Raw genomic sequence first — 21018 nt, forward strand, 5'->3', positions numbered from 1 at the left:
TAAACCTTATTGTCTCTGCTCCTCCCGCTATGACCTATAGAGATATGGATGCCATGTTTGATGATTATATTGTTCATATGGTACTAGAGGAGGTACATAGTACCATAGTTGAGAGAGACTGGAGCTATCTAGACGGGTACATCAGGTGGTTCTTTAGGGTGTCACATACATATATGGTGCAGGATTCTCTAGGAGATCCATTGAGGCCAGCTCATCAAGAGATACTAGAGAAAGAGCAGACTATGTTATATCATGCTTATGATGTGTTTCTTAGATGTCATCATACTATGGAGATTGTGCAAGAAGGTATTGACAGAGGTATCTTTCTTGATGGTTCTAAGGTGAGGGAGATACTAGATGCCATTATGATGGAGGCACGAGAGGCACTGATGAACCGGAGACAACTTCAGAGCACGAGGGGACAGGAGGCCGAGGAGCTCGAGTCCGGCATACATAGTAGTTGATAGTATTTGTAGTTTGGATTTATGTTCAGTTTTATTTTATTTTTACTTATTTCAACTTCATCGTATATTTCAATTTTATTGTGTATATCATGATGACTTATTTTGACTTTGGATTATATATGTATTTTTTTGCATATCAGTTGTATGGTTTAATGCTTATCACAAATAAGGGCCTTAACATTTATAAATTGTCATTTTCATTTGAGTAACCATAAAACTAACTTAACTTATATTATTTTGACTATTTATGGAGATGGATCTCCGTAAATACTAAACGGAGATGCATCTTCGGATTAATAAATTTTTAAAATAAACCTTCCAAACAGGGATGCATGGGATGCATTTTAAAATATTTCAGAAATGCATCTCCTGATTCGTGTTTACAAATATGTTGGTATGGCTCAGTGGGATTCATGGGGTGTATTTTGAAATATTTTTGAGATGTATCTCTAGATCAGTTGTAACGTTTTGACTTATGACAAGGGTGCGTCGGGAGATACATCTCCGGAACCTGAGGGACATTCTGGATTTTCCATAGGGTGTTTTTCCACCCTATAAGGTGGGATAAGAAATCCCCTTTTTCCAATCGATTAGATAATCAATGCAACTCATGAATTATTTTCTTTCTTGGTAAACTACTATATAAGAGAGGCACACCCTGACTTCAAATCACGCCACTTTCCAACATTTTCATTTTTTTTAGAATTTAATCTCTCTCCCTCTCTTTGAAAAATATTTTATTCACTTCTAATTGTCTTAGTGCTACTAAGTGAAGCTCGACATGTGAAGAAGATATTTTTGTAAGTGGTTGTGTTGGTCATTTATATTCTTAAGGGTGTGATATCTTTAAGAGATTAAGTTTGGTTCTTGAGATCAATCTGTTATAAAATCTTTGTTCTTGGTTTATTAAGTTTTACCGGAAAAAGCTTTGTTTTGGTTATTAAGAGCCATAAATGTCTAAACAGTTTAATAGTTTATCCTGGGTTAAAACTTGTCATTTAGTTGGGGATAAGCCTATTAAAATATAAAAATATCATATTGTATTAAGGTTCGTGGGTATAACCTTTAAAAGCTCAAAGTCTATAATGAAACTCTCAAGAAGATCTCTTGGGGACAGGACTAGGCCAATGTTTGGTCAAACCTGTATAAATCTCTGGTGCAATCTTTCTAACCCTATCCTTTTATTTTTTGCAACTTACTTTTTAATATTTTATTTTCTTTGTGATTACTCACCTAAAAAGTACTAACACGGTCTTAACTAAGAAAGGATAAAATTAATCACGAATTTTGAATACCACAATCCCCCCTCCTCGTGCTTGAAGTCACTTGTTGGACTTGGGGGCAAGAAGAATCAAAATTAGAGGTGACTCGGAATTAGTTATTAAACAAATAACCAAAGAGTACATATGTATCAAACAAAATTTGATAATGTACTTCGTCATTATAAATCGATTATTAAAGCAGTTAGATTTCGTAGATATTAGTCATGTGCCTCGAGCTGAATATCGAGAGGCCAATGATTTGGCACAAATTGCTCCAGGTTACAAGGTGCCTAAAGGGAAATTGGAAGACTTGATCTAGGTAAGAGGAAGAGTCTTAGCGACGAGGTTATCTCCGTTAGACCTATCAACAACAAAATTGGGTTTTGCAGACTCTGAAAACTTTAAAGTTTTTACCATTGAGCATCTGACTAATACAAATTGGCGAAAACGGGTAGTTGACTATTTGGAAAACTCAATGGGGTCGACTGACCGTAAAATTAAGTATGGTTATTTAAGCTATTTCTTGACAGGGGATGAATTGTTCAAGAAGGTGTCAAAAGGAATTTTGCTAAATGCTTAAGTGAGAATGAGGCGTATTTAGGTGTGTCGAACGTCCATAGTAGAGCATGTGATGTCCACTAGGCTGGACATAAGATGAAATGTTGTTGGTTTGGCAAGGAGTTTATTGATCTACGATGCTGAAAGACTATATCAAATTCGCCAAAGGGTGCCAGGAATCTCAAGTACATGCATGCATTAGGAAATTCCAGCAAGCGAGTTACATGCTATCGTGAAACCTTGACCATTCTGAGGTACATCTTAGTAGGAATTTATTATTTTACTAAGTGGATAAAAGTGATACTTTTGGTTAATGTGGACCAAGAGGCTATCATAGATTTTATCCTAAAGCATATTATATATAGATTCGGGATCCCTGAGACCATTACAACTGACCAATGGTCTATATTTACTGGGCGAAAGATGCAGGAGTTTACGTCTGAAGTAGGGATTAAGTTATTAGCATCGACGCCTTATTATACTGAAGCAAATGGCAAAGTCAAAGCGGCTAATAAAATAACCATTAGCTTGATTAAAAACATGTGGGGGCAGAAGCCAAAAAATTGGCACAAGATATTGGACCAAGTTTTGTAGGCATGTCGAACCTCTCCTAAAGAGGCGACAAATACTACTCCTTTTCATATGACCTATGGACACGACGCTGTAACACCTCAAAATTTGCCCTCCTCTCTTGGGACTAGCTTAACATATTGCATATCATTTTTTAGGTCATTAGGCATTGCATATTGCATATCATGTGGTTACATTGTGCAAGCCAGTTTCCCAAGTCTTGATCAGAAGATAGGAGGTTATGTGCAAGCTAGGGTTTCATTGGACTGGTCATCAATCATATGAGGATGTGAAGGTCCAAATTAGGGTTTTGTGATTCTCAAAGGAGATTGGTCTTGATCTTGGTGGAAAGGATGATTCATCATCATCATGGTTTGTCATCATCAAGTGTTTGATCAGGATACCTTGAGATTAGGGTTTTGACCATTGGTCAACCCTAATCAATTGCATTGGGCCAATCAGGGCATGGCTAGGAGATGGGGTCTATGATGGATATGGGGATCATTTCATGATTGTATTGAGCTTATGGAGGCTAGGGTTTCACCCTTGAGCCATTTCATCAGAGAATTGGGGCTCAGATTGATCAGTGCATTGCCAGATTCATCTATCAGTTGAAAAGTCAATTGTGGTCAACTGTGCTTGATCTTATGGATTCGGAGGTGGGAGAGAGTTGGATACACTTCATTCATGTTGGAACAAGTGTTATTTGACATTGCAAAGCTCAAGAATGGAGAAAATAAAGTCAGAACAAAAATTGCCAAAAATAGAAAGTGACTTGTAATGGAAGTTTCCAAAAATGGAAAGTTTTTGACCACAAAATTACATGTCCAAGGAAGCTTCAAATGAAAATTTGTTCAACATGAAAGTTGTAGATCTTGGTCTCACCTTTCCAAAAAGTCCAAGAACTTGAAATTCCCATGTACGGTTGACAAGTTATGATCCATTCAATTTCAAAAAAGACCTATAATCAAAGGGGCATAACTTTCACATGGAGTGTCCAAAATGAGTGATCTTTTTATGAGCAAACTCCATTTCACATGTACTTTCATGGTGCATAATCAAAATTCATCAAAAATGGTCAATGCAAAAGGTCAATTTTCAAGTGCACTAATTAAAATCCAAGGGCAAAATGGTCCAACTTGAGAAATACTTGGAATTTTGGAATGGGAGTTTTTGCAACACATCACATATGCCAAATAGAAGTGGTTTGAACTGTCATGAGTTTTCAAGGATCAATATTTGGCTAGGCTATTTTTGAACCTTCACTTAAAATGCATTTTTGGCATGACATAGTGAAAATGAGAAATACAAAGCCATTTAACATGAGACAAAAGCCAACACACTCCAAATGCAAAATAGAAGTTGTGTGAGCTGTTAATGCACTGTTGCATTGCCAATTCACAAAGGTCATTTTTGGACTTTCACATAAAAGGCAATTATGCTAATCACTTCAAATTTGCTAATTAAGATTAGTAGATTGGATTAGCATTGGTATAAATCACTAATTGTAACAGAATTTGTTAACCACAATCACAATTCTCAAGATCCATAACAGAATTTCATCAAATTCTCTCAAACTCTCCAAATTTTCATCAAGCTTTTTTCAAGATTTCTTCATCAATTCTTGATCAAATTGAGCGATTCTTTTTTATTCATCTTCAATCAACCTTGCTCTACAACTGTTTTGGTGAATTGAAGGAAGAAGCTTCAGATTCGAGGACTGTTCATCATAGGTTCATCAATGGCAAATTGAAATTTCTCACACGTGGAGCTGTCTTGGATCAAGCTACGAGTTGCTTTCATCTTCCTCAACCTTCTTCTTCATCTGTTTTGAAGAATTACATCAAGACACGCGCAAATCATCACTGTCTTCACCTACAAGGTTAATTTTCGAATCTCTTCATTTCTTAAACTATGCTAGGGCTTTTGTAGAGCTTGCAACGTAGATGAACATGATGTAATTGGTTTTTGATTTGGTGAACTATTGAATGTGTAATCATGATTTGAAGTTTGATATGCATTTCTTTTTTGGATCGATCCCGTGGCTGTGTTGAGAATTAGATTAAATAGATTACATATCCATGATCCTTGTGTTCATACGGTTCCAATGGTTATAAACATGTTGATTTTGGTGAAGATTCATTGTTCATGATGTTTATGCGTTTTCTGGAAAATTGTTGGTGAAGAACGATGAAATAGTGATGTTTGATCCGTGTTTTTGCCTTGCTGTTTGAATAAGCTGTTTAGCGCCGGTTTTAACCAATCAGAACATTTCCTGGCCATGTATCAATACGACGCCGTTTTGGCGTATTGCTTCAAAATTGCAAAAATGCCATTGCAGCATTAAATTAATTGATTTATTTCATTTCTTTTTCTTTTCATTTTAATTTTGATAACAAACCTTTAAAAATTCATAGATGCTTCAAAATTCATCCAATTTTTGTGAAATTTTTTGTGCCATGCTCATGAGAATGTGTAGAATTTTATGATGATTTTTGTGAAATTTTTGCACGTGTAGAAATTTAATTGGCCTATTGATTTTGTTCATGTGTCATATTTTGTATGTTTTGCCAAATCTATCATGAAATACTCATACCTTTAAAGAAATGGATGAAAATTTTTGTGCTTGTTCTGGACTCATTAATGGTGATTTTCATGTAGAGTTTGTGATTTTTGGATACTTGGTGATGGAGATATGATTTTTTGATTAGAGGTGTGACAATTTGTGTCACACCAAGCTAGGTCAACTTTCTGATTTTATTTAAAATGCTTAGGGATGTTGATTTGAGCTGAAATTTTGTGTGAATGATCATTGATATGTCAAGACAACATGTGATTTTTGCTGGAATTTTTGATGTCATTTTATAATTGATTGATAATTTTCTTCTCTGTTGGCTCATTTTGTGAATTTATGTGACACATGTTGGCATTTTGCTTGTGAAATTCTCATATGGTATTGGATGGAGATGAAATTTGATATGAGCATTCTAGACACATTGTAGGACATCATGGTTTTGATCCCATTCATTTCTTAAATGTTGTCACTGTTTTATGATTTATGGAAGATGGTGCTTGTTTGGATGTCTTGAATTGGCTTGTATAATTGTGTCTGGACTTCTTGATTTTCATTGACCTACTTTCTTTTGTCCAATTGAGCTGAAAATTGACATGCTGTACCTTGAATGTGTCCTGTTTAGGTGTGAATTTTTGTGGAATTAATTGAATTGTTTTGGTTTGCTTTTGATTGAGATAGTTCTGTTTGGTTATTTGGAGTTGCAAATTACATGATTGATGTTAAATTGTGCATGAAATGATAATGGTGAATGGTATGAGCATGGGATCAATTGCATTTGCTTTTAATTTGTTTGAATTTGATTTTGGTTGAATTACACTTGCTGTTTAGAATTTTTATCCCTTTTGGACCCTAGGCTTGGCCTAGTGGTCTAGTTTCTCACATTTGGTTTGGATTTTCAGGTTGAAATGCAAAAGGCTTAAGGGAAAAAGTGCAAGTTGATTAAATTGAGTTTGGTTCGATGTTGTCCACTAACATGACTTTGTTTTATAGGGATTGATGTTTGAGTTTGAGCTCATAGCTTGCACTTATGTGCATTAACTTGTGTTGGCTGTATAGATTGACTTTTGCTGTTTATTGTTGGTTTGTCTGAGTATTGATGATACTTGATTGATTTCAGGTACATTTAGTCGCTTACAGTTCTTTAAGAACTTGCTTGCTGCTGCTTGGTTTTTAAACCATTTGAGGTAGGATTTTCTATTCTCCATGTAGTCTGGAAGACCTGGCCTGTTACTTGGCCAGACAACTGTCTGAAGTCCTCCTTAAGAGGCGATGTTTGTGGTTGTTTACATTTGTGCCCAAGCAGGTAAAGACCTCTATGAGGCAATTGGCGGATCATAGGGATATGCAATCTATCCCCCGCTATTCTATTGAGTCGTCTCTCTGCTCACACCACTGTGTTGACGCATTGGGACACAAACCCAAGATCTTGTGCTGTTGCACAATCGAGTCAGAGTCTTGAGCGTAGAAGGGTCCCTCCATTCTGGACCCACGCTCCTTTGTCTGAAGCTCTCCCTGGTCAAGGATAAGAGCTGTGAAGTCTAATCTTCACTCACCTTTCATCTGCTTCACCTTAGCCCCGCAATGGCAAGGTTAAGAGCGAATACTACCCATGTACAGATGACTTGCCTCGGCAGTCCACCCTTGTTTGAGCCTCACTTGACTGGATATAGTGTGTGCTTTGTGAATACTTGCTTGAAATGCTTGTTTTGATCTGTTGATGCTTGCATGCTTGTTTTCCTGGATAGGATTAGCTTCCAGTTGTGCAAGTAGGTAGAAACCATAACATAGGGCAATGATGCATGATAACACTAGGCTCGAGTACAGCTCCCTGGTAGTATGTCTCCCCTTGGTTTCTGGCTAGAACTTCTTTCCCTTTCAGGGGAACTACGTCGCCCTGGTCCTCATGCCAGATGAGGTACGTAGGCAGGAGACCGTGCGAGGTCTCTCCGGGCACCCTTTTCTTTTTTGCGTGTGTTTTGTTCGGCAGCTATCAGGCTCGAGTTCCCGACTCCCTGTTAGTCTGTGTGTGCCGTTTCTTCTAACATCTCAGCGTCTCTTCTGGCTTGCTTGATGACTTGTAGGCTCGAGTTCCCGACTCCCTACTAGTTTGCATGTTCTTCCTTTCCCTTTCAGGGGAACTACATCGCCCTGATCCTCGTTCCAGACGAGGTATGTAGGCAGGAGACCGTGCGAGGTCTCTCCGGGCACTTTTTTTCTTTTTGTGTGTGTGCTTGACAGTTATAGGCTCGAGTTCCCGACTCCCTATTAACTTGTTTGGTTGTTGTGTGCTTGGAAGCTGATGTAAGTCCATCGAGTGGCATTCGGGTTCTAGTGTGCGTGTGTTTGGTTCGGATGCCGATGTAGGTCCAATGATTGGCGGTCGGGCTCCACGTTTGCCTTCTTGTGTGTGTTTTGGTTCGGATGCTGATGTAAGTCCAAGGATTGGCATTCAGGCTCCATGTTTGCCTGTGTTTGTGTTTGCTTGTTTGGCGTGCGTGAGCCGAACTACGGCAGCTCTGATTCTCGTTCCAGACGAGATACGTAGGCATAGGATGCGACGTCCTATCGAGCTCTCTTCCTCTTAACCCCACCTGTGTTGTCTTCGGTGCGTGTGTGTGTGTGGTGTTTTAGCAACCTTTTCTTTTCTTAGAGCGTGGATCCCGTCGAGTACGACGGACGTGAGGGGTGCTAATACCTTCCCCTTGCGTAACCGACTCCCTTACCCTTTCTCTTTGGTCGCGAGACCATGCTTTTTCCAGGTTTCTCTGAGCGTTTCCTTTCCCTATCTTGGGATAAATAACGCGCAGTGGCGGCTCTGTGTTGTTTTTTGTTTCAGCCCGCCGATTGTTTTTTCGCGGATGCGACAGCTGGCGACTCTGCTGGGGACATCAAGATGTTGACCTGTGCTGGTCCATCTTCCCTAAGCGAGTCCTTCCTAGCGTTCTAGGATAGTTTAGGTTGCTTGTTTTGCTTTATTTATTGCATTTATTATTCTAACAGTGTATATATCTGCATAAATATTTGCATGCATCATACTATCATTCTGCTGTCCTCTGTACAGGTGGTTCCTTGTTTGGGGTGGGTGTTCTGAGTGGGGCTAAAACCCAGGCCCGAGTATACACCTAGGATTAGTGTGGTCTCATGTTGCCTCCTTCATGTTAGGTCAATATGTGCCTGGCAGCATGATGTACCACAAGCCGGACGAGGTTCATTTGATAGTGCTTTCCTCTGTGGAGTATCCACTTTGGTTGAGTTACTTCATTTGAGCTGTTGACTCTGGTGACCGATCATTTCCCGGATCTTTGGTTTAGACGATCTTAAGAGAGCTACAATGGCACACCCGAAAGGGCAAACCCATTGAGTATCTCTGCCCGATTGTCGAGACTATTATCCGCCTTAGGGTGACCTGATTAGAATTTACCTGTGAGGGGAGGGTGATTCTTTCAGATGTTCTGTTGGTGACTCAGATGGTGACTTTTGGTTCCGTTGATCAGAGTCGTATTTATAAGTCGGATTTATGGCCATTTATTTCAGAGACGCCGAAGTGCTGTCCGTGTTATTTATCAGTGGGGATCCATTTATTTCAGGATTCCCCGGGCCGATTCAGATGATTGTTGGTATCTGTTCAGAGATGGTTAGATGATGATGATGATGTATCTGTCTTCCGTTTATTTCGGAACCCGTGAGTCAGATTTGCGGTTACATTTTCCGTCAGATGGTTGTGATCAGTTCAGAGATCCGGGTTGTGGTTCAGAGCAAATGATCAGATGACTTGGAGGATGGCAATGCATTGCATTCATTCATCAGCATCATTACATCTTGCATTTACCTGCATCTAACACATGTTTATCCATATGCAGGGACATTTTTGATCGAGATCCTGGTTGAGAGACTTTCTGCTCAGAGATGAGGACCGGTTTGAAGCATGATGTTGCCTACAGTTTCTTCGACCCTGAGATTGGTGTGCTCAAGGAGATGATAGCATTGATTACTCCCGACCATGTGGGGATGTTCAGAGAGTCATACGGTAGTATCCTGAAGATGGTTTTCAGACTCACTGACAGTGACAGGAGCGCCATTCATACTTTTCTCCAATTTTATGACCCGGGGCTAAGATGTTTCGTGTTTCCGGACTATTTGTTGGGACCTCTGATGGAGGACTATGCTAGCATTCTGGGTATGCAGATCCGTGATCAGATTCCTTTCCATGTTACTAGGGTGGAGCCTGATGTCCTTGGGATTTCCCGTGCTCTTTATTTGAGTCCGGAAATGATCAAGGAGGGTTTGAAGGAAAAGGGGAAATTACCTGGATTTCATTTGAGTTTCTTGGAGGCTAATGCCAAGGAGCATGCTGCTATGGGTAATTGGAAGACGGTTTGCGCTCTGATTGCTGCGAGCATTTATGGGATTATCTTATTTCCTAATCAGAAGAATTTTGTGGACCATAATGCTATCAGATTGTTCATACAGAGGAACCCTATTCCTACTCTGATCGGAGATGTCTATTACTCGGTTCATAACAGAAACGAGAAGCGGCGTGGGGGTTTGATCAGGTGCTGTGCTCAGCTGCTCTTCAGGTGGTTTGTGGGGTATTTGCCTTCCCGAGGTGCTTTTGCTCATCTTGATCCTTCTGTCAAGTGGTCCTTCAGGTTGATGGGTTTGCGGGCTGATGATATTGCATGGACTCATAATGGTTTGGCAGGACGGGATTTTATATACAGTTGTGGGAGTTTACCTAATGTGCCTCTTGTGGGAGTTCAGGGTTGCATCAATTACAACCCGGTGCTTCTCAAGAGACAGATGGGGTTTGCTGTAGAGGGTCCTCCTCTCAGTCGAGAGATTCAGGAGTCCTTTTACTTCCCAATTGATGGCAATCAGGCCAAGCTGAGGCAGGTATTGGATGAGTGGCGTGATATTCAGAGGAAGGGCAAGGTTCCTTATGGTAAGGTCAACTGTCGGTATTTTCCATTATTTGAGGATTGGTTGCGGAAGAGGATTGAGATTACACATCTACCATTTCCAGGAGGTGATCCTTGGTGTCCTATGATTGAGGGTCCAAGTTCTACTGTCAGTATGGAAGAATTCCTCGAGATGAAGAGAGCTAGAGATCAGTTGCTTGCAGAGAAAACGGAATTGGAGATGACTGTTGCTCGATTTCAGACAGCTAATCAGGAGATTAGAATGAAGATGGAAGATCAAGACAAGCGGCATGCTTTGGAAGCAAAACGTTTCGAGATGGATACTGCCTACTATGGGAAGATCAGCCAATCCTTAGCGTCATCCAACAGGGAGTACGACATCACTAAGGAGAAGCTATCCAGAGCGTCAAAGGTTATTGAAGATGAGAAGAGGAGGCAGATCCTCGTGAGAGATCAGAGGGACGACAGAGTCCGAGTCCTCATTGCTGAGTGGGAGGCCAAACTGAAGGTTAAGGAAGCGGAGAATGTGAAGGTCACCGCCGAGAGAGATCATTACATTGCTGAGAGAGATCACTACTTCAGGCAGATGAAGATTCACCAGAAGGAGGTGGGGAGATTACAGCAGGAGAATACCGAGCTCAGGTTCGCCGCAGAGTTCGCGAAGATGGTTGATGATATAGGGCCATCTGTGGGACCCTCATCAGGCTAGCTTTGTCATTTGTGTTGGATTACCGTCAAGCTTGTTGACGGAATTCATTTGCTTGTATTTCTTTCCCGATTCCGGAGACTTGTATCAGCTGTGATGTATGACTATGGCACTTATTGTGCACTTTGCTATGTGATGGTTATTTCCATTCAGTGATTGATCTTCAAGCTTTATTTGCTTTACTGTATGCACTCACACAAGCACACACGTGGTTGGGGTATCATGCTAAATCCTATATCTCTGATCTGTATGAGGGAATTAAATGCTGAATATCAGAATATTGCGGCCGGATTATTATTTGTCTCAATGAAGCCAGGATCAAGAGACAAAGTGTTCCTCATGTGGATGGACATTGCATTCATGCATAATAACTTGTTTTCTATTTTGCAGGTGTCAGTTTCTAACCTGTTTGATTGACACAGGAATGATGAATCCGTCCAACGCCGACATTCTCGAGCTGAAAGAGAAGATGGGAGAGCTGATTAATGTCATGCAAGAGTTTGCCTTGGGGCAGAAGGCGATTGCCGAGAAGGTGGGGAGGATTGAAGACTGGCTGAAGAAGGGGGAAATACAGGGAAACGCTTCGTCGTCTGGACCGAAGAAATCCCTTGGTAATGACCAGCGCAAGGATGAGGGTGAATCAAGTGTTGTGTATGCCCAGAGAGGACGCGGTAGGGGTCGTTACTACCAGCACACTGCTGCAGTAACCATCCCTGCTGGTAATCAGTCAGTCCGACAGCAACCTCAGCCAACTCCACAGAAGGCACATGGAGCTGGGAGTCAAGTGAAAGGAAAGGGGGTTGATCGCCATTTTGACAAGCCACCTATGCCGTATGCTGCTCTGTTTAAAAAGTTGAGGGATCTTGGGATGGTTCAGCCCAGGATGTTAGCTCCATTGAGATCAGATCAGAGGCCACCTAACTATAATGAGAATGCCAGGTGTGAATTCCATTCTGGTGCGCCTGGGCATAACATTGAGGGTTGTAGAGCTTTTAAGCATACTGTCCAAGACCTGGTGGAGTCCAAGGCCCTCCATTTTTCACTGTTGTTGAATGTTAATGCCGATCCCATGCCGGTACCGGGGCAGGTGATGAGGGGAGTAATCACGGGAAATTCAGATCGCGCCTATGCGGTGAGGGAAGAGACTGACAGTGACTGTGAACTTGAGTCATGGATAAAATCGTGCGTGGCAGAGAACTGGAAGGCTTAAAAAGATCAGCACTGTTACTCATCCTGAAGAGTAGTACTTTCTTGTTTTCAGTTTTATTTGCATGAAAGCCATACGTGTTGCCCGACACGTAATGGTCCATTGTAAGGGCCACCTCATGTTTAAATTTGCATTTTCTGCATCATTAATAAATGGATGTTTTTCAGTCAAAAAGCGGTGTTCCCTGTTTTTCATTTATTTTTGCAGTTTAAAAACAAATAAAAATGGCAATGTTTGTTTTCATTTTTCTTTTTTGATTTGTCTCGTCCCAAAGTCGAAAAATAATTCTCCGGATCTCGTTGATAACAATTTGGTTACACCTCATATGACTTCGACAATCCAATCTATCTTGCTGAAGAAGAAGACGAAGAAGATTGTGATCTGCTGGAATTAGCCAGGTTGTTTAAACAAGAGGAGAGGGTGATTCAGCCGCATGCGGAGCGGATTGAGATTGTTATTCCAAGCACCACCGAGGTCAGGAAGGAAGTGAAATTAGGGCCGCTTCAGAGGCAAGTCGAGAGCAGAATGGTAGCCTTGTTGAAGGAGTATGTGGATACTTTCGCCTGGTCTTATCAAGATATGCCAGGGTTGGATACCGATATCGTTGCGCACAAGCTACCGTTGAGAACAGATTGTCCTCCAGTGAAGCAGAAATTGCGCAGAACTCGACCTGATATGGCAATGAAAATTAAAGAAGAAGTGCAGAAGCAGTGGGATGCTGGTTTCCTTGCTGTCACTAATTATCCGCCATGGGTTGCGAATATTGTGCCAGTCCCGAAGAAAGATGGGAAGGTGAGAATGTGTGTGGACTACCGGGATCTGAACAGAGCTAGTCCGAAGGATGATTTTCCACTACCTCACATTGATGTGTTGGTAGATAATACAGCTCAATTCTCGGTGTTTTCCTTCATGGATGGCTTTTCTGGCTATAATCAAATCAAAATGTCGCCAGATGATATGGAGAAAACAACGTTCATTACACCGTGGGGAACTTTTTGTTACAAGGTGATGCCATTTGGTCTCAAGAACGCCGGTGCTACTTATCAGAGGGCCATGGTGACTTTGTTTCATGATATGATTCATCATGAAATAGAATGTTATGTTGATGACATGATAGCAAAGTCCCAAACAGAAGAGGGGCATTTGGTAGATCTGGCCAAGTTGTTCGACCGGCTAAGACAGTTCAGACTGAGGTTGAATCCGAACAAGTGCACGTTCGGAGTGCGGTCCGGTAAATTGCTGGGGTTCATTGTAAGTGAGAAAGGAATCGAGGTTGATCCTGCTAAAGTAAAAGCAATAAAGGAAATGCCTGAACCAAGAACGGAGAAGGAGGTTCGTGGTTTCTTAAGTAGATTGAACTACATTTCGCGGTTCATATCTCATCTAACTGCCACGTGTGAACCAATATTCAAGTTGTTGAAAAAAGATCAAACGGTCAGGTGGAATGATGATTGCCAAGTGGCGTTTGAAAAGATAAAAGGGTATTTGCAGGAGCCTCCGATTCTGATGCCTCCTGTGGAGGGAAGGCCGCTAATTTTGTACCTGACAGTCCTCGAGGGGTCTATGGGGTGTGTATTGGGGCAGCATGACGAGTCTGGTCGAAAAGAGCATGCCATATACTACCTTAGCAAAAAGTTTACCGACTGTGAAACAAGATATTCACTGCTCGAGAAAACTTGCTGTGCTTTGGTCTGGGCTGCTCGCCGACTAAGGCAGTATATGCTGGTTCATACCACTTTATTGATTTCCAAGATGGATCCAATCAAGTACATTTTCGAGAAGCCAGCATTGATCGGACGGGTTGCGAGGTGGCAAATGATTTTGACTGAATATGATATACAGTATACCTCTCAGAAGGCGATTAAGGGGAGTGTATTGTCTGATTACCTCGCCCAGCAACCTATTGATGATTATCAACCGATGAAGTTTGAGTTCCCTGATGAGGACATCATGTTTCTCAAATCGAAAGATTGCGAGGAACCAATCCCGGAGGAGGGGCCTGACCCTGAATCCGAATGGATTCTGATGTTTGATGGGGCCGTTAACGTGAATGGAAGCGGTGTTGGTGCTGTTTTGGTTACACCGAAAGGATCCCACATTCCTTTTGCTGCCCGGCTAACATTTGAGTGCACCAACAACGTGGCTGAATACGAAGCTTGTATACCGGGTATCGAACCTCGGTGTGCCTACTGGGGCAACGCCTTTCTCGTTGGTGTATGGCATGGAAGCCGTGCAACCAGTTGAGGTCCAGATTCCCTCTTTGAGAGTCCTGATGGACGTGAAGTTGCAAGAGGCTGAATGGGTAAGGACCCGGTATGAAGAGTTAAGCCTGATTGAGGAAAAGAGGCTGGCAGCCATCTGTCATGGGCAGTTATATCGGCAGAGGATGAAGCGTGCTTTTGACAGAAAGGTACGACCTCGGGTATATCACGTGGGTGATATGGTGCTGAAAAGGATCTTTCCTCCTCAAAACGATCGAAGGGGCAAATGGACACCGAATTATGAAGGTCCATTCGTGGTCAAGAAGGTTTTCTCTGGCGGAGCCTTGTTGCTAACGACCATGGATGGCGAGGATTTTCCATCCCCTGTGAATGCGGACGCAGTTAAAAAATACTTCGTGTAAAGAGACCCGCTAGACGAAAAGAATAAAATAGTCCAGGCAAAAATGGGCATCCCGGCGAACCAAAAACAGAAAGAAAGGTTCGGGCAAAAGTTAGGGATATAAAATGAAAAATGTACACCCGGCAAGTCGAAAACCTGAAAAGGCGACTTGGGCAAAAATGGGTATCCCGGTGGACTGAAAACCCGAAAGGGCGGTCCAGGCAAAATGGGGATTGAAACGAACAACTGCGTCTAGCATGATCGTTTGTGCTTTGGTTAAAGCATCATGGATAATACCCGGTAGGGATCAATCAGAATCGTCTTGTTCAGAAGGCAGAAAGCACGGAGAGTCTGAGGACATATGGGGTGTAACCGAGTTGGAACTCGATGAGATCACGGGTTTCACATTGCCATTAGGATAGATTTTTCCTTTTGTGCGCAATTACCTCTTTTCAGGAATTGCTTCCTTTGTATTGCTCATTTGAGCCACACTTTTCCCATCAATAAAATGCATATTCAGTCAAATAATTTTGTTTTTGTTTTCATTACCGCTTTGATTGCAAAAAACATCCAGATATTTTTGATAAAGAATCTTGCATTTTAAGACATACAGGTCCCTTCCAATGCATGCTTATAAGATTGAAAACTTGAAATCTTATTCGGAAGGTTGAGTGACCCAAGTGTTGAAATCTTGACACGCCTGGGGCATGGTTTTATCTAACGATCTGTTTTGCAGGAATTGTTAGGTATTTTCACTCACTTGCAGGATGTGATGTGGAAGCTGTTGAAAAACAAATCTCCATGGAGTCCAATCAGGGACGAATGTATGAAGGAATGACGAGATGACGTTGAGGTGTACGACGATCCTTGATGTTAATCAAGAAGACTCTTCAAAGTCGGAAGACTGGAAAGTTTGTAGAAATTCCCCGTAGGGTCCAATCAATCAGGGACGAATGAATGAGTAGAGAAGCGATGAGAGACGTCGAGACGTCCGATGACCCTTGGAATTAATCAAGAAGACTCTTCAAAGTCGGAAAATTGAAAAGTCTGTATAGTCCCCAGGAGTTCGCTCTCCGTCGAGCGCGGAGCGGTTGGGAATACAACATGATGGAGCAGAAAAGGTCCAGACGAGTCTGGGAGTTCTCAAAAGTGGAAAGCTGATACGAGATTGGGAGGTGGATACCATGGTTCGACGAGTCGACGGGTGTTCTGTACCAACTTTTCTCATTTCCCCAGCGAGGTCCCCAAGCAGAAGTAGAGGACCAACTCCCTAGCAGATCCAAGGTCTATGGATCCCTTAGCCGAGTCGAGGTGGTTATCCCCGGCAGGTTTAAAACGGTGTTTTCTCGGCAGTCAGGCCCGAAGGTTGCCAATGTTTGGTCAAACCTGTATAAATCTCTGGTGCAATCTTTCTAACCCTATCCTTTTATTTTTTGCAACTTACTTTTTAATATTTTATTTTCGTTGTGATTACTCACCTAAAAAGTACTAACACAGTCTTAATTAAGAAAGGATAAAATTAATCACGAATTTTGAATACCACAATCCCCCCTCCTCGTGCTTGAAGTCACTTGTTGGACTTGGGGGCAAGAAGAATCAAAATTAGAGGTGACTCGGAATTAGTTATTAAACAAATAACCAAAGAGTACATATGTATCAAACAAAATTTGATAATGTACTTCGTCATTATAAATCGATTATTAAAGCAGTTAGATTTCGTAGATATTAGTCATGTGCCTCGAGCTGAATATCGAGAGGCCAATGATTTGGCACAAATTGCTCCAGGTTACAAGGTGCCTAAAGGGAAATTGGAAGACTTGATCTAGGTAAGAGGAAGAGTCTTAGCGACGAGGTTATCTCCGTTAGACCTATCAACAACAAAATTGGGTTTTGCAGACTCTGAAAACTTTAAAGTTTTTACCATTGAGCATCTGACTAATACAAATTGGCGAAAACGGGTAGTTGACTATTTGGAAAACTCAATGGGGTCGACTGACCGTAAAATTAAGTATGGTTCTTTAAGCTATTTCTTGACAGGGGATGAATTGTTCAAGAAGGTGTCAAAAGGAATTTTGCTAAATGCTTAAGTGAGAATGAGGCGTATTTAGGTGTGTCGAACGTCCATAGTAGAGCATGTGATGTCCACTAGGCTGGACATAAGATGAAATGTTGTTGGTTTGGCAAGGAGTTTATTGATCTACGATGCTGAAAGACTATATCAAATTCGCCAAAGGGTGCCAGGAATCTCAAGTACATGCATGCATTAGGAAATTCCAGCAAGCGAGTTACATACTATCGTGAAACCTTGACCATTCTGAGGTACATCTTAGTAGGAATTTATTATTTTACTAAGTGGATAAAAGTGATACTTTTGGTTAATGTGGACCAAGAGGCTATCATAGATTTTATCCTAAAGCATATTATATATAGATTCGGGATCCCTGAGACCATTACAACTGACCAATGGTCTATATTTACTGGGCGAAAGATGCAGGAGTTTACGTCTGAAGTAGGGATTAAGTTATTAGCATCGACGCCTTATTATACTGAAGCAAATGGCAAAGTCAAAGCGGCTAATAAAATAACCATTAGCTTGATTAAAAACATGTGGGGGCAGAAGCCAAAAAATTGGCACAAGATATTGGACCAAGTTTTGTAGGCATGTCGAACCTCTCCTAAAGAGGCGACAAATACTACTCCTTTTCATATGACCTATGGACACGACGCTGTAACACCTCAAAATTTGCCCTCCTCTCTTGGGACTAGCTTAACATATTGCATATCATTTTTTAGGTCATTAGGCATTGCATATTGCATATCATGTGGTTACATTGTGCAAGCCAGTTTCCCAAGTCTTGATCAGAAGATAGGAGGTTATGTGCAAGCTAGGGTTTCATTGGACTGGTCATCAATCATATGAGGATGTGAAGGTCCAAATTAGGGTTTTGTGATTCTCAAAGGAGATTGGTCTTGATCTTGGTGGAAAGGATGATTCATCATCATCATGGTTTGTCATCATCAAGTGTTTGATCAGGATACCTTGAGATTAGGGTTTTGACCATTGGTCAACCCTAATCAATTGCATTGGGCCAATCAGGGCATGGCTAGGAGATGGGGTCTATGATGGATATGGGGATCATTTCATGATTGTATTGAGCTTATGGAGGCTAGGGTTTCACCCTTGAGCCATTTCATCAGAGAATTGGGGCTCAGATTGATCAGTGCATTGCCAGATTCATCTATCAGTTGAAAAGTCAATTGTGGTCAACTGTGCTTGATCTTATGGATTCGGAGGTGGGAGAGAGTTGGATACACTTCATTCATGTTGGAACAAGTGTTATTTGACATTGCAAAGCTCAAGAATGGAGAAAATAAAGTCAGAACAAAAATTGCCAAAAATAGAAAGTGACTTGTAATGGAAGTTTCCAAAAATGGAAAGTTTTTGACCACAAAATTACATGTCCAAGGAAGCTTCAAATGAAAATTTGTTCAACATGAAAGTTGTAGATCTTGGTCTCACCTTTCCAAAAAGTCCAAGAACTTGAAATTCCCATGTACGGTTGACAAGTTATGATCCATTCAATTTCAAAAAAGACCTATAATCAAAGGGGCATAACTTTCACATGGAGTGTCCAAAATGAGTGATCTTTTTATGAGCAAACTCCATTTCACATGTACTTTCATGGTGCATAATCAAAATTCATCAAAAATGGTCAATGCAAAAGGTCAATTTTCAAGTGCACTAATTAAAATCCAAGGGCAAAATGGTCCAACTTGAGAAATACTTGGAATTTTGGAATGGGAGTTTTTGCAACACATCACATATGCCAAATAGAAGTGGTTTGAACTGTCATGAGTTTTCAAGGATCAATATTTGGCTAGGCTATTTTTGAACCTTCACTTAAAATGCATTTTTGGCATGACATAGTGAAAATGAGAAATACAAAGCCATTTAACATGAGACAAAAGCCAACACACTCCAAATGCAAAATAGAAGTTGTGTGAGCTGTTAATGCACTGTTGCATTGCCAATTCACAAAGGTCATTTTTGGACTTTCACATAAAAGGCAATTATGCTAATCACTTCAAATTTGCTAATTAAGATTAGTAGATTGGATTAGCATTGGTATAAATCACTAATTGTAACAGAATTTGTTAACCACAATCACAATTCTCAAGATCCATAACAGAATTTCATCAAATTCTCTCAAACTCTCCAAATTTTCATCAAGCTTTTTTCAAGATTTCTTCATCAATTCTTGATCAAATTGAGCGATTCTTTTTTATTCATCTTCAATCAACCTTGCTCTACAACTGTTTTGGTGAATTGAAGGAAGAAGCTTCAGATTCGAGGACTGTTCATCATAGGTTCATCAATGGCAAATTGAAATTTCTCACACGTGGAGCTGTCTTGGATCAAGCTACGAGTTGCTTTCATCTTCCTCAACCTTCTTCTTCATCTGTTTTGAAGAATTACATCAAGACACGCGCAAATCATCACTGTCTTCACCTACAAGGTTAATTTTCGAATCTCTTCATTTCTTAAACTATGCTAGGGCTTTTGTAGAGCTTGCAACGTAGATGAACATGATGTAATTGGTTTTTGATTTGGTGAACTATTGAATGTGTAATCATGATTTGAAGTTTGATATGCATTTCTTTTTTGGATCGATCCCGTGGCTGTGTTGAGAATTAGATTAAATAGATTACATATCCATGATCCTTGTGTTCATACGGTTCCAATGGTTATAAACATGTTGATTTTGGTGAAGATTCATTGTTCATGATGTTTATGCGTTTTCTGGAAAATTGTTGGTGAAGAACGATGAAATAGTGATGTTTGATCCGTGTTTTTGCCTTGCTGTTTGAATAAGCTGTTTAGCGCCGGTTTTAACCAATCAGAACATTTCCTGGCCATGTATCAATACGACGCCGTTTTGGCGTATTGCTTCAAAATTGCAAAAATGCCATTGCAGCATTAAATTAATTGATTTATTTCATTTCTTTTTCTTTTCATTTTAATTTTGATAACAAACCTTTAAAAATTCATAGATGCTTCAAAATTCATCCAATTTTTGTGAAATTTTTTGTGCCATGCTCATGAGAATGTGTAGAATTTTATGATGATTTTTGTGAAATTTTTGCACGTGTAGAAATTTAATTGGCCTATTGATTTTGTTCATGTGTCATATTTTGTATGTTTTGCCAAATCTATCATGAAATACTCATACCTTTAAAGAAATGGATGAAAATTTTTGTGCTTGTTCTGGACTCATTAATGGTGATTTTCATGTAGAGTTTGTGATTTTTGGATACTTGGTGATGGAGATATGATTTTTTGATTAGAGGTGTGACAATTTGTGTCACACCAAGCTAGGTCAACTTTCTGATTTTATTTAAAATGCTTAGGGATGTTGATTTGAGCTGAAATTTTGTGTGAATGATCATTGATATGTCAAGACAACATGTGATTTTTGCTGGAATTTTTGATGTCATTTTATAATTGATTGATAATTTTCTTCTCTGTTGGCTCATTTTGTGAATTTATGTGACACATGTTGGCATTTTGCTTGTGAAATTCTCATATGGTATTGGATGGAGATGAAATTTGATATGAGCATTCTAGACACATTGTAGGACATCATGGTTTTGATCCCATTCATTTCTTAAATGTTGTCACTGTTTTATGATTTATGGAAGATGGTGCTTGTTTGGATGTCTTGAATTGGCTTGTATAATTGTGTCTGGACTTCTTGATTTTCATTGACCTACTTTCTTTTGTCCAATTGAGCTGAAAATTGACATGCTGTACCTTGAATGTGTCCTGTTTAGGTGTGAATTTTTGTGGAATTAATTGAATTGTTTTGGTTTGCTTTTGATTGAGATAGTTCTGTTTGGTTATTTGGAGTTGCAAATTACATGATTGATGTTAAATTGTGCATGAAATGATAATGGTGAATGGTATGAGCATGGGATCAATTGCATTTGCTTTTAATTTGTTTGAATTTGATTTTGGTTGAATTACACTTGCTGTTTAGAATTTTTATCCCTTTTGGACCCTAGGCTTGGCCTAGTGGTCTAGTTTCTCACATTTGGTTTGGATTTTCAGGTTGAAATGCAAAAGGCTTAAGGGAAAAAGTGCAAGTTGATTAAATT

The sequence above is a fragment of the Lathyrus oleraceus genome, chromosome 5 (genome assembly GCF_024323335.1).
Source record: "Lathyrus oleraceus cultivar Zhongwan6 chromosome 5, CAAS_Psat_ZW6_1.0, whole genome shotgun sequence".
Classification (NCBI taxonomy): Eukaryota; Viridiplantae; Streptophyta; class Magnoliopsida; order Fabales; family Fabaceae; genus Lathyrus; species Lathyrus oleraceus.